Raw genomic sequence first — 15900 nt, 5'->3', positions numbered from 1 at the left:
TGGTGGAAAGTGTTGTGGGAGAACACATGCTGTAACTTCCTGACCTGACTGGTCACCATCTGACTTTAAACATATCTTAATAAAAGCTGTTATTTAGTTTTATGTGTAAGAATTTAAACCTTCAGTTTTTAAAAAATAATTAATTATATGGTAGGTTGTACCTCTCCTATTTTAGGATCACATACTTTATTAATAATTTGTGAACTATTAGATGACAGGCTGATGTTTCATAGAATAAGTCCTAGTGGATTTAATTATACTTTTTGAATGGTTTTGTTCTCAAATTTGACCTGCTGGGTACATATAGCTTTAACCCAGACAGTTCAATTTTCACAGTGTTTATTAGGGATGTGGGATGACGTACAAACCAGGCCATTAAACCAAGGAAGCTCATGATGAATGTAGTTCATGAAAGAGTCATTGGACTGGAAATAAAGACTTTTTCAATGTTTAAGAACACAAAGCTTTTCCACATGTTTTCCACTTTTCATATATATTTTTTTTTAAGGAGAGAACATGACAGAAAGGGCTTGAGCCCAAATACTGCACCTGCTATGTCCAGGGGAAATTTTTCTTTGCTCTTGCAGCTGGCTGCTCTCTTTTCAGTGGGCCAGGTTGGTGTGTGACGGTGGGATACTCAGTAAAGTTGCACATACTGAGAACTTGATGGACTGGGATGCCTGGTGGGTTTTTCAGACCCAGCAGCCAGGAGTTGGACCCACTTCATGCTCTTTTCTAACAGGCACAGCTGCTGTGCTTCTTCAAGCAACTGTGCAAGGAAGCTTTTTAGCATATGTAAGTAGCACCCTTATTTTTATTCATGCTCAAAGCAAGCTTCTGCTAACAGTAATTCCTTGTAACAGTAACTGCTCAAGTCCATCAGGATTGTGGCAGGCTGTGGCCTTAGCTCCTAGTCCCTTGTGCATACCTTTTGAATAGACAGTCATGTAGCACTTCAAAGTAACTTTGGATAACTCCCATAAACCACCCGGTCATCCTCATGTTGTAAGTGTTCTTTCTCCCTCATTGGGAAATTATTGGTACAGTACACTGTACCTTAGTCTGTGCTTTCAGCTAAAATTTTGTGTTTTGGGACTCTGTTTCCACCTAGAAGAGTTGATTGCAGTCAGTTTTTCCTTTTTTCTTTTTTTTTTTTCTTTTTCTTAAATGTATATTCATGTTAATTTACAGAAATCATGTAAAAAATCTGCCTCTTGGATGCATGGTGTTTAAACCAGATTTTTTTTGAGAAAGATAAGAGCAATTTGTCTCAAAACTATCACGTAGGCGTCTGGTCAGAGACGGTGTCCGACACTGTGCTTGTTTTTGTGATCTGCCTGATGTTTCATTCAGCTTGTGACTTTATTAGCTCCAACTCCCACTGACTGGCCCCAGCATTAGAGTTCACTGGCCTCATCTGTGTTGTGTGATGTTCCTTTTGTTTCACTTAACCATATACATAAAGAAGAATATAGGGGTTTTATTTTTCTCACCAAGTGTGACATCAAACATCCAAATCATAGAAATAATTTTCTCCCTGAGGGAAATGACATATATGAAGAAAAAAATGTCAAGACACCATAAAAGGATTTCTAACTCTGTTACGTTTTATACTTAAATAACACAAGAAAGATGCCACACGTGAATGAAATAGAAAATCCCTACCTCCTCTCCAGCTTTAAATCTCCTTCTTCTCCAGCCTTAAAGTTCTTTGCGATTTCTTTACTGTCTAGCCTGGGAATATATATCATCTTCCTGAGCACTTCTTCTTCCTTTTCTCTGCTCATCTTGCCTTTTTTGGTTCCTTTGAGAGTGGGATTCAGAGAAATCCTTGTCTTATTATAATTTGTCCCTCCTGTGGGTGATGTTTTTCCAATTCATTTTAAAGCCCAGCTGGGAGATTTAATTCTTAATAATCATCCTACCCGAGTTAGTATTTGTTAGCACTTTACTGGCGGTGCTGTCCAAGTGAACAGATGATGAACAAGCAGAAAACTTTTATTTAATTTTATTGCATTTATTCATCTTAATATTGAGACTACAGAAATAAGATTTAGGCATAAAACATTTTATAGTCAAAATGGAAAACAAAGGGAACTCTTTAGAGTGATTTGAATATATACAGATGATATACTGACCTGTCATACTTCACAGACATGAATTTAATCACTGAATACAGTGAAATTATACTTAAGGTAACTTTGTCTTTGGCTTCTGGTATTTTCCCATGGTTTTGTTTTCTATGATTGAAATATTAAACTACCCAATTTATCTTTAACAATTTACAGCTACAATTTAAAGTTCAAAGTCTTTACATATGTTTTCTCTGTAAAATTAGTAAGTGAACTGTGTTTGGAGATTTTTGCATTGTAATCTGAAAATTATTTTTTGGGTTCTTTATGGAGAAATCATTATTTAGAAATTATATATCCCTGGTGTTTCTATGGAAACACTCTCACCTTATGCTAATGAAACAAATTATGGGAAAATAAAGTCTTTTCTTTTAGCATAGAAGAGTATTAAAAGAATATTTTTTTGCAGATTGAAAAGTTTAATGCAGATACTCAGTCAAGTCCAGTCTCTCAGCACAGCTGTCAGTACAGATTCAGAAATGGGTCAGGTTCATCCTGTTCAGTGTTGAATTCCAGAAGCTGGATGGGTTACCATCAGGGTAAAACAAACATGCTGTTTACTGGCAGTGATGTGTCAAAGTCCTTCCTTTTAATCTGAGTCTAGGCATCTGGGCTCAGCAAGCACTCTGTCTATGCATGTTTACTGCTTCAAATAACATTTTTTGAGTTTTGCCCTACCTGACACAATGTACTTAGCATTTACCCACTGTGATAATTTTATTCTTCCCAGCACTGGGGAGTAGGAGGTAAAAGCTAGTAGCACTGCTATTGTAATGAAGAGGTAGTGGTTTTATTTCCAGTTTTACCACAAAGCTAAAGCTCTGATCCGTTTTCTTGCAATGGATAGCAAAATTTCTTCTGACTTCTGTGACCATTGCACCAGCTCTTCCAGGATCTCTGGGTCCCCTTTGGGCCAGACCTGCTGAAGAGCGTGGGGTAGCTCTGAAGCAGGGTGCCTGGCTGGCAGTCAGGCAGGAAGCAGAACAAACAATATCCAAATGTTCTTTATTCACTGCAGTGAACAAAGCCCATGGTGTCTTCACCTGTGCTTCCAAGCAGAAGCTGCTGCTTGGGCGCTGTGCTGTGGGTCTGATGGCACCCAGTGAGGGCATCCAGGGACGTGCTCCATCACTGCTGGGCACAGGCTGCCCCAGGCAGTTGTGGCCGCAAAGATAGTCCTGTCACAAATATTTGCCGCCGAGTGGTCCCAAGTGTCCTAAAAGACCATCTTGGACAAATTTCCCAAAATTTTCTTGGTCCTGATAGCAGGTGGGGAGCAGGGGGTTGCTGCTGGTGCTTTGGGGGATTTGTGGTGGATTTTTGTTGGGGGTTGTTGTTGTTGTTGTTAGGGAGTCCTTCTGTGGGAAGGACAGGAAGAAAGGCAAAGTTTGGTTTAAAAAGTGGTTTTATTTTGGCAAGTTCTTCCTCTTATCACAACAAAAAACCAAAAATTGATCAAAAATTATCAAGGAATGTTATTTTTTAATCCACTTTTGTAAGGTATGTTTTCTCTGACAGGTTCTTTCAGACCTCTTGGTCAGCAGTTTCTCTTGTGTTGCATTACTTCCACAAGAAGAAATTATATATAGTCTGCTGTGCTTTGTCACATTATTTTTTCATTGTGAAAAGTCTTTCCAAATTCCCTTTACGTTGCAGGAGATGCATGTTGCTGGATAAAGGCCAAGCACTGGTATTGTGAAAAGTACCAATAGGATCCTATGTGCATTTTCAGTAATATAAAGGGCTAATCAGAATAGACATGATTTTTTCCAGTTATGGATATAACATATACACACAAACCTTTATGAACATTGTTTTTAAAAATGAAACATCTAATTGTTTCTTCCTATGTGGCATTACCTTATTCGGTGTGTGCAAACATGTAAACAGATATGCAGGGATGTGTCTTTCTCTTTACCTCTTAGGACATTTAATAAGGACTAAATAAACCATTCCAGCAGGAAATTAATTTTTTTTAAACTAAATAACAGATCAAACATTTTATTCCATATTATATTTCCTCAGGTACAATATTTCATAGTATTTCATAGTAAGAGAAAAGCATACAGGTACAGTAAGCTCTAATATGTAACTACCTATACAAGAATGTGCACAGTGCTGAGCACTGTTTATGTAGTTCTAAATACTACATATACTTTGAAAATACATACATCTTCATGCACTGATTGCCTATAAAATTAGTTTGGGAGAGTTGCATTCTCATTTCAAAGTTTTTTAAGGAAAAATAGTATCACTCAACAACACTCACACACATTTTTCTTTAAAAGCAAGCCAGGCAATTGAAATATCTACCCCATTCATGCTAAGAATTGGCTGACTCATCAGGGAGTTTGAGCTTTGAACCATGAAATAGCTCCTGGAAGAGCAACCATGAGATGGTCACATACGAAACTTAAGAATATGTTGCTGCCAGATGCCACACACAGCTTTTACTGACAACATAGAATAACTATTAATCTTAAAAACAGCAAGACAGTAGTTGAGAAGGTCAATCAATAGTGGGGGGAATAAAGGTTAGAGCTACTACATAAAGAATTTCATATGGAGAAAATATTGCTTCTTGAGTGGTTGTTATTTGGAAACAGCTATAATTAGAGTAAGAATTTACTGAGACTTTATTAGCCTAGATATTGTTCACGTGACTGATGCTAATAGACTCGAGCCTTTGCGGTCACATAGGTAAGAGGCAAATATAATCTGTAGCTCATTTAACTATTGCTGAATTACACTGTTCCTTTTGGTTCAAAATGGAGAAAGAAGTTTGCCCTGAAAATGTGAAACAAACAGCCATCAGTAGCCTCAGAAAGTTGCCTTTGCTGATAACTGTATTCAGCCAGAAATTTTCTGCCAATTCAGCCTCCTGCTGCCACCCACAGCCAGCTGTGTTTAGGAGTTCTTCAGCTGACAATAGTCAGAAAGGAGGTGAAGGGGGTTTTGTGTGTTAAGAAGACAAAGTCTGGAGAAAAATCGAAGTGGTAATGGACTTAGAAGAAATAAACAAATTAAAAAAAAAAAAATCACAAAGCATTGGTTTATGCTAGCTGTTTTTCCAGGCTCAGAGTAGCAGAAGCAGCAGCTGTTGTCTTTCTCTTGATCTTCTCCATGTACTGTATTTCTGTTGCAGAGTATTTAGGCTGAAAGTTTCAATCACTGGAAAATAGGGTTCAATAATTGCTTGGGGTCTTGGATAAAGCAGCTGCCGAAAGCAGGCTCCTGGTACTGTATGTTTTTGTTGACCTTTCTTGGACACCAGTGAGGCTCTTCAGTCCCATTCCAGGCTGGAATGGAGCCGTGCTGAACTGCTGCTCATCCAAGAACAGGCTGCTGTCCCTGAAGTGCCTTTTGTGATGATAGAATATGGCTCTAAGTAGATGGATTACATATAAATATATATATATACAATAAATAACATTTTACAGCACATGATTGGTGACACACCAGACCTCCAAACAACTTGATGGGTCACAGGGTTGAAACTAACTTGCGTGTGGAGCAGGATCCTTTCTTCTTTGTGGAAAAGGGGAAGCATTGATCTTCACAATTGCAAAAGTTTTTCTCTCCTTCTCTTGTAGCTTAACATGAAGCGTTTATTCTGAACCCTTTAGAATTAAAAACTTGCATAGGTCAGTCTGACTTGACCTCATCTCACAGGGAAGGGAGGGCAGAGCTCCCTGCAGGCTGTCTGTTTGTGATAAAACTGTGAAATTTCATGGGCACTTAACAGATGTCTCCACTGCACTGTAGTCTTTTGACTGAGGAACGCAATGAGAAAACCAAAGTGGAAGAAGAGTGCTTCAGCAGCTTGCCCAAGACCACAGAGGTTATTTGTGTCAGAACCAAGTTCAGCAGCTCTCCCAGCTTTCAGCCTGAGGCTCTCTTCAGATTTCCTCCCTGCACCCACTTTGATCTGTAAACTGAAGTCTCAGTCTCTCACTTCTGCTGCTGCAAGTACCACCATTCTTGTCTCTACTTCATGAGTGTGTTCATCTGGATGGAACAAGGTCCTGATGGGAATTTGTGTCAAACACTGGACTAGATTTGTTTGTATGTCAAGGGATGGGGGCCAGGGTTGGCGGAGTACCTTGGCTGGGATTGTCAGTATAATTTTAGCAGGAATGTGTCTCACTTTAACATGGACATATTAAACTACCGTGGTTCACAGAATATGATATTCTGCTTTGACCTTTGGCTTTCCCCCTATCAGAATTTTAATCCATTTGCGGGCTAATTACAGACTTTTCAACCTGTGGCCAAGAGGAAGGGTTATAAACATCCCCTCTTGGCTGGAGAATGGTTAGTGTGCTGTGAATGCATGGGCTGTACAATCAGCATATGAGCTGAGCCATACTAATGTGCTTGTACAAAGCTGGTATGACAAAATCTTTGGCTGGTTGTTTGACAAGTAGCCTCCTGTATAGGCACTGTGACACCATCCACACAAATGTAGTGGGGTTTGGATTGGGTTGGTTTTCTGGTGGTGTGGTTTTCTGCGGGGTGGGGGCGGTCTGGTGTGTTTGGGTTTGGAGGGTTTGTTTTGTTTGTTTTGTTTGTTTTGTTGTTTTGGGTTTTTCTTTTAAGCCAAGTAGGTGACTTGGTCTTTCTTCAGCCAAAGAGTCCAGAGGAGTCATAAGTCATAATGCTTTATGGAATAAGTTCCTACTTTTAGATCTTTAGCTATAAGTTGGTAGCTTCAGAGAAGGGTTAAGAGGTAAGAGGGAGACTTCCCATTAATCAGATATAGCTTACTTGGTAGGTTTGCTCAATCATTCGGTTTCAACCACTCGTACTGCTGCAAGTTGAGGTGTAGCAAGGCTAGGCTTCCCGATTAAAAGTGTTTCACCTCAAAAGGTTGAAAGAAAAAGCTTTTGGATTAATTTCCCTAGATCTGGATCCAGGGGTTATGAAGATATATATAATCCTGGACCAGAACTGAAGTAGGAACACTTTGTTTTGCTGCTTTACATCAGAAGGAGCCCAAATTTCAAAAAGCTCATGAGGCTGATGTTTGGAACAAATAAATAAAATTTATTGAAATCATAGAATAATTTAGATTGTGACTGTAAAGGTCACCTGATCCAACCTCTTCCCTCAAACCATGAGATCTTGCATACCATTTAAGTCAAAAATGTATTCTGAAAATGTATGTATCATGCATTTGGAGTATTTGTATATGACTTGGATTTGAATCTGTGATCCTGGCTACTCTTGATATGAATGTCCCTTTTTTTTTTTATACATCTTCTCTTCAGCATGTCTTATATCAGTATAAGTCCATGTTTCTTGCATAGGGTATGTAGGGATGTGTACTGGCTAGTCACATTGTCAAACCTGATGGATTTATTGTCTTTATCTGCTAACAGTGAACAGTACCTTGGATGGAGAATAGAGCCCCATCAGCTCATAGGTGACAACCGTTTTGGTGTCATGTCAAATAGGTCCACTTCAGTTGTCTTCAGAGGTCCAGATTTTTAGGTTAAGATTGTCAAAGGAATGGTGGAAAAGTTCTATATATTGGAGGAAACTTGGAATGTGTAATCTGTTGGTCTAGCCCCAGATGAAGTTATAAAATAAATGAAAACTGAAGGGGCAAAGTAACATCTGTTGACCAAAGGTGTTCAGAGGAGGATGAAAGGAGCATTTGGAAAAGAGGAAGAGCTACAAATTTCCTAAGAAAGTCAGTCATGTGGGCATGCAGAGGAGGAGACAATCATAATCCAAGGGTTGAGTTAAGCAGCTGTGCTTTTTAGCGATTATGTGCACCAGTCCCTGACGCTGATGCTTAAGAGGTCTGTATTTCATCTGATCTGTGTCTGTGCTTAAATGTTATGGGGAAGTGGCTTGTCACTAGGAGATGGGGCCAGAGGGACATATTAGAAGGGTGTGATTAGTTTTCAGAGACCCACACGGGTATGTCATCCCAACCTCCATATCCTGGAAATACTTTGGGCTATAATTTGGTTTCAGGGGATGTGGGAAGTAAGTAAACATTCACTTAAACTTTTTCTGCTCATCTGTGTACACCCTAGTGTACGTGACGTTTGGGGTTATGTGTTTCCCTCAGAGCTCCAGCTACCCACTTGTCCAAATGAAGAATTAATGTGACATGAACGCAACAGAGAATTGTGCATGAAAATAAATTTATGTCCCTCAAGCACTAATTTATTGGTGCTACACAGTTTCTAGACATGTACAGAGCCTAAACTAATTTATTCTACCCCATTTTTTTTATATCTAACATTTCATGACAAAGACCACACTTTATTGCCAACATTGTAATACAAGAATTAATAAATATGCAAAGTTATCTGTTACTGCTCAGTCATGAGTAATGAACATCTTGTATATCACACTGTGATGGCTGTTCTTGTTTATCTGTCTTTGGCTGCTGTACTACTGAGATTAGTTTCTGTTATCCTTGCTTTGTAATTTATATTTTTGCCTTATTGTAGAAGCTCTCTCCTCTAACAACTGCTGTGCATGTCTCTTGATCTTATATACAAGTTACAGTGCATTAAATCTGCTCATTATTTTAAGATGTTTTTGCATAGATGCTTGGTAATAAAGTGTATCTCATGCATTAGTAGAGAGCACATTTTCATGCATTTGGATATTGAACAGCATGTTCAAAGCTGGGCAGAAAAAAACCCTAAAACTGAACAGAGGTGGCTGGAGGTTGACTTGAGAATCACTGAGATTTACCCAAGACTGTTTTTCTAGCTTATGTCCAGTTGTAATCAGGTGAACAACGTCTGTTACTTTTTAAACTGATCCTTACAAAAACTAGTAAGCATAACGAACACCCCTTCCAAGCAGGATTTTGAATGTTCTCCTTGGGATCTTTGGTCCCAAAGCCTGATTTCCAGAGCTGAAGCTCTCTTAATGGTAAAGCTTCTTTCTAAACAGCACCAACTTATTTTCTTAATATGATTTGAATTTCTTCCTTACCCTACTTGAACAATTTTTCCAGAATATATCAGAGGCTGCATAGTTTTCTTGAATACTTTGTCAGTCTGTTTTTTTTTTTTCTTAACTGACAAAATAATATTTAGACCGAAGCCTTGAATTCATGCAGACTGTTCAGTCTGTGCAGCCTATGTTATACAGGGACTGACTCCAAACAAGAAATTTTCACTGATTCAATTGAATTCTTATGTATATAGTCTGCCTTAGGTTTTTTTTTTTTCCTGGTCTTTTTATACTTTCTTCTTCCTTTCCTCTATTGCTATGTATTTGAAAGCAGACCTTGGTGTGATGTTTCTTTAAATGCTTAGTAAATTTGGTAAATAATAAATCTGTACTTTTTTTTTAAATCCTATAAGACATCTAAAAAGAGATGCCTTTGTTTACCAGTAAAATCCTGCAAACTGAAAGATAATACTGGCCTAGCAGTAAATAATAATGCCTAAACCACATATTAGCTCAGGAATATGATGATACCTTTGATACTGAATTGGGTCAGCAAAATATCATCTCTGATAGGATTCTCTTATGGCTCCTGGCTGCTGGAGCCTTTTGGGGTACGGGGAAATGAATGGCTGTGGCCTCCAGCGGGGCAGCCAGGGTGAGGGAGTGACTGGCTGTAAGGGGAGGGAGCAACACAAGCAGGTTGGCCTGAGGGGGCGTTCCTGTATTGTTTTGGAATATTTTTATTTTACGTAACAGAATCGGATGCCAGGAGCATGAATTTTGCCTGAAGGTCTCCGCAGCTTCTGTACGAACCGGTTGAGGTTTATCCAGTTTGCATCTGTTTGGATAATGTCATCTTTAATAGTCAGGAATTTAAGCCAAACCTCTGGAGGAGGTTTTAAGCCAAAGTTCCCGGGAGGTGGGGAGGGAGGAAGGCAGCGTGAGGTTGTTTAACAGTGAGGAACGGCCTCAGAAAGTGGGTACCCACCCACAGATGAACTGTTGTTTAACAGTGAGGAGTGGCCCCATTAAGTGGGTACCCACCCACAGATGAACCGTGCCACTAGTGGGAGTGCTGGGTGTGCGGAGGTGCCTTGCTTGGCCAGAGCTGGAGTAATCACGCTTTTCCTCTCAGTCAAACTCCGCGAGTTATCGCCAGCCGCACGGCTGGTGCGAGGGGTGATGGGTGCCTCCATAGCCAGGGAGGTGGCACAGAGAGGCGAACTCGGGCTTGCCCCTTCCCAGCTGCTCCCTGTCCCTTTGCACAGGCATGTCGTCTGCCTCCAGCACAGCAGTGGCTGTGTGGAAACCTCTGCTGCCTCACTGGAGGCTTTAGGCAAGAAGGGAAACGCTGTTTAGTGTTGGGGAAAAGGTGGGGAAATATCACTCAGGTGGCCCAACTCTGGAAGGGGAGCCCGGAGGCTGTAGAAACTCCATCCTTGGAGAGATTCAAATGCACCTGGATGCAGCCATGAGCAACCTGATTTAACCCTGAAAGTGGCTCTGCTTTGAGCAAGGGCTGGATGGGATGGCTGCTGGAGACCCCTTCCAGCTGATGTTATACTGTGGCTCTCTGAGTTGGTGATCTCTGGCTGCCAGTGGCCTGTCTGTCTCCACTTGCCTGCCACAGGTTTTCCTTCAGCAGAAAAAAGATTTTTTAAATCTGCTCCGGTCAGATGTCCAGCTCTTCCTAAGAAAAATGGCAATATTCTGTCACTCTGCACAGTGCTGCCTTTTCTTTGTGGACAGTCCTTAAAATCCCTTTTTCTGGATGTTTTACCTTTTTTTGTCTTGCATCCGTGATCTCTGCAGTTCGGCTCAAAGTGTCTGTTTGCTGACTGCTAGGTGGAGCCCACTTTGTTCTGCTGATCACTTTGCTGCGATGCTCCTTTTGAAGGAGGGGAGGATTGCTGACATTGCAGAGTCCTACATCACCTGCCATGCAGTGAACGGGGCTAATTGGACCTCCCACACCTTCTTATGGTAGTGTCTGGTTTGTGACCTTCTCTAAGGACAAGATGAGCAAAGTCTGTAGGAATGCAAAAAGTTAAAAGATGGTCCCCAGTTTTTCAAGCGTCTTTAAATTTGAAAATAAAGTACTGGCTTTTGTAAAAAAGGAATTACCAAAACATAATGTTAGTGAATCTTCATTAGAAAGAAAATAATACATAAAACCTAAGAACTTCGTGAAAGTGTAAATAAAACAGGATCACCAAGACGATGTGGTGTTTGCCATAGAGTACCAGCAGAGTTCAGCGGTGAAGCTGCTGAGCTATCTGAGTGTGCTGTATAACATAGTGCTTTAAACAGTCTCAATGCAAAGGAATGGTAAGGGGCAAAAGTGACACCACTTCAAAAAAAAAATAATTCAGATGACATACAAAATACTATCCACCAGTAAATCTGACTTCCATATCAGGCAAATTAGTGTTTGGGGGGAAAAAACCACAATATAAAACCCAAACAAAACCAAAACACCACCACCACCTCCTCCCCCAAAACCACAAAAAAAACCCCAAAACAACAAAAAAAACCCATCAAAACCCCCACAAAACCCCACCCTAGAACAAATGTTAAATCATTTAGATGCATTGTTAGGCATATAGAGGAACAGCTAATATAGCTGTTGTAAAAGCAGCCTTCTGGCGCAAATCTGTTAGTTTGATGGAGTATGTTACTAAAACTCAATTGATATATATTTATATATTCAATTTCTATGTCCATATTTAGGCCTTTGAAAAGCTTTTGACCAATGTTTCTCATTGAATGGTCTTTTAAAAACCAATACTTACCATGGGATAAAAGAGAAGGTCCTTTCCTGGCTTAATAACTGGTTAATGAGTAAGAAACAAAGGGCTAGAACAAATCTGCAGTGGAGGGAAGGTATCAGTGATAGCCCACAGGGATCTGTGAGAGGATCCATGCTGCACATCTGTGGGTGTCCTGGAAAAAAGATGAAAAGAGAGGTAGCAAAACTTGCTGATGAGAGAAAATTATTCAGCACAGTCATAAGGCAGTCCAGCTGTGAAAGAGGCTTCTTACACTAGTAAGTGACTGGACCATAAAATAACAGAGGAAATTCAGTGTTGATAAAAGCCAGTTGAGCTTTCAGGAAAAAATAACCCTAAATATACATACATGCCAAATATCTCTAAATTAGCTCTCACTGTTATAGGAAGGAATCTGGGAGTGATTTCAGCTAGTGCTCTGGAAATGTCACCGTTGTACTCAACTGTGGTTAAAAAAGCAAAATAGGGTAGTAGGAAGTACTAGGAAAGGAGTAAGGAAGTAAGCAGGAAACATGGTTATACCACTATTGAAATTCACAGTGCACCTGTATCTTGAACAATATATGTAACTTTGCAGTTGCTCCCTTTCAGGTTGCAGAGGAAATGAAAAGCAATAAAGAATGACAGCAGGAGTGATGAGAACCTTCTGTGTAAGGAAAGACTAATTGGATTAGGACCCTTTGCCTGAAAAGATATGACAGAAGGCAGATATTTTAGATACGATACAGTGAATGTCATGTAGGAGATGGGTGAGGAATATTATTTGCTGTTTCTCAGAACACAGTAACAAGAGAATAGCAAATAAAATGCTCAAATACTAAGTTGAAAAGAAGGGAAGGAAGTATTTTTCCCACACAACTCCCACTGCATGTCTGCAGGATGCTGTGGGTACCAGTAGCTTAGCTGGGTTCAAAAAGCTGTTACACGTGCCAATGGAAGGAAAATCCAGGTATGCTGTTGTAAAGAGGAGACACAGCTGCTGGTTTCCATTTTGGAGGATATGGAAGGGTGTTTCACTGCACACTTACCCTGTTATTACCCTCTGTCCCATGCAAAGATTGGGAAGGATAACCATGCTTACATTCTCTAGTAAAAACTTGTTCCAGGTTTATTCAGTCTGTTGAGGATCACACATTGCTACTACAAGAACAAATCTTGTAGTATTATACGTCTAACCCCAAACACGTTAAGTCTATACAATCTTTTCATGGACTTCAAAGTGCTCTGCACTGGGGCCTCAGATGAAATCTCAGTTCTGTTACAAACTTTGTCAAAACTGACCAGATTTCAACAGGGGCAGGATTTCACATATGTTCCTAGTCTTTCTAAAGCATAAGAGAAATGTCTCCATTAACATAGCCGTGTTTGAACCATGAGGTTTTACGGGTTGGGGAGTAATAGATTGCATATTTGAAAGGAAATGGAAGTCTGTTTGCCAAAAGATGAGATCACTGCAGATGCATTCTTCAGGCTGGCTTCATGTCTTTCAGCCAGCCCAGCATCAAGAACATTGTTTCACACATTCTTAGGTAATTAATGCTCCCCTAAACAAATTACAGGTGTGACTGAGCAAAGGTAGAACAGCTTTTCTGGACTCAAGTGTCTGCAAATGCATCTTTTTCAACAAGTGGGGAACTTTTAAAAGCTGGTGGAGCCAAAGAGGGGTTAGCCTTCATTTGAGGTATGCTTAATATGCTATAAGTATAGTTTCCTTGACTTATTTTGACTTTGGTGCTCTCCAGGCCTTATCATGGCCTCTATGTATGCATGCAAATAAGTAGGGCTCCTGGGCTACCATCTCTTGCACGTTAGCTGGCTGGGATACAGGAGGATATAGGATTATAACCATCTTTCCTAAGGCCGGCAGACAGCTTGGAAAGCACAGCTGTGAATGCCGCTCCCTGTTGCGTGGAGCTGCTATTGCTGTGCTCCTGTTGAGCACTGGAAAGATTTCAAAGATAGCTTTGTTTTGTGCTCAGTAGTAGGAAATGTCTTCAAGTCTCAGTCTTGCCTCATACCTAAAGACAGTGAGCCATATTTGTCTAAGTTGTGAAACCGATCTGTTTGGGAGAATTAATAAATCTTAGTTTGTAATTAAGCCTACTTAAAGCCACTTTTACTATAAATAGTTTGTCTGGGCTATAAGCCATCTTCTGTTGTATGCCTGACAGGAACAGTGCAGGATAATAACACAAAAGAAGGATCATTTACCAGGTTTCATTGGCTTAAATAACGTCTTAAAATACTCTCTGTATAGAGATAAGGGTACATGTTTAGTATAATTCAGAGTTACAACAAGCTAAACTGTTGAGTTATACTGTACAAAAATAGATACTGGAACTTCATGAAACATACCTGTACATTTTCTATAGTGCCAGTAGCTTCTATATTTCTACATAAACTTGTAATCAAAGTTAGGCAGCTGTAATCAAAGATATAATTGAAGTTAGAATGCCACACTGAACTGAATCATCAAGACCTAAACCCTAGTTATCCCTCATCTTATGTGGGAAACACAAAGCCTTTACACTCAGAACTGTTGAAAAGATTTGTAAAAAAGGCTTTGGATGGTTTAGTATTGTATTCAAGTCTTTCCTTTTTTCCCCTTTTCTATTCTATAAGAAAACTCAAATTACAATTATTACAAAGCATACTTCCTAATGTTAGGTAACCGATTAAACAAACAACCTGGATCAAAGGAAATTCAATAATTATGCATCTAAGTCTGAAACTAAGTTTTAAAAAACCCATGTTTTAAAATGATGAATTATTCACAACTCAAGATGAAATGGGGAATATTCCAACTTCTGCTTTTGAACTGTCATCATATTAATCTAGGCCACTTTATGCACATCTATAGTCTTTTTATCTCTGGAGATCTCTGCAAGATGGTGGATTCATGTCGCTAAATTTCTGTTGGCAGAGTCAAGAAACAAGTATTTGAAAACATACAGTTTATTACTATTGTGATTCAATTAATATTCAGTATTCCTAAAGGAGCTGTAAATAATAGGATCTTTTTTCTTTTTCCATATTTTGTGGCTTCCATGGTTTTATTTTCTCCCCTCCGGTTATTTTATTTATGCATATTTGTTAGATGATTTTTTTTTAATTAGTTACCCTCATCCTCTAATATTCATTTTAACCTTTTCTTCCCTGTTCCAGTCTCCACCACCCTAGTCAGGCAGCTTCAATGTAATTCTGTTATTTAGAATATGTGTAATTCAACAGCTGGGACCAAACTAAAAACTGAACACTTAAAAAGAAAAACAGTTGAAGAAATCAGCTCCAGATGCAAGTTTTTCAGTCAGTCTCTATTTTTGTAAGATTAAAAAAAAAAAAAAAAAAAAAGGCTTGATTCCAGTGCTACAGATTTATGTCTACTTTCAAACTTTGATGGTCCTTTTTTCAAGAATGAGGTGTGTTTTCATTCAAAACATTTAAAAGGACACCCTTCATGGCTTTGTTAGACTAGTCTCTTACCAAGCAAGTGCAAAAGTAACAATACCATAATGTCATTTAAATGGGGGAGTGTCATTGTGCCTTTGTCATAACAACATCCATGAATGAGTTGTGGGCTTGCTAAGTTTCAAAATGTGAAGAACATGCAACAGGAGGCTGGGGTTAATGCATGCATGCTGACACTGGGTGACTAGGGTAAGATGGGAGCTAGGCTATATTGTGTATGAGGTATATGACCCATCCCTCAAACTGAGATCTGATCTGCCCCCAGTTCCCAGCTCCTTTGGTCCAAGGAGCCTCTGGCTCATCTCAACCCCTCCGCAAGCCCCTTCCACCATGCAGTCACAGTTGTCGTCTTCCTGCCCTAGAACCAGCTGTACCCCAAAATTCATCCCAGTTGTTTCCTCCCACTCAGAGCTTCTCTCCTCACAAGGCCAGCCTTCTGCAGATCCCTCTCCTTGGAACTTCTGCCCCTACCTCAACATCTTTCCCATGAGCACACTCAATTAGACATATTTAAGCTTCGGATTTTCACATATTGACAATACCAAATACTGGATTTTTTTTCTTTAAAGGCAGACATATACTAG

The sequence above is a fragment of the Haliaeetus albicilla genome, chromosome 5 (genome assembly GCF_947461875.1).
Source record: "Haliaeetus albicilla chromosome 5, bHalAlb1.1, whole genome shotgun sequence".
In the NCBI taxonomy this organism is placed as follows: Eukaryota; Metazoa; Chordata; class Aves; order Accipitriformes; family Accipitridae; genus Haliaeetus; species Haliaeetus albicilla.
Note: the sequence above shows the minus strand (reverse complement) of the source record.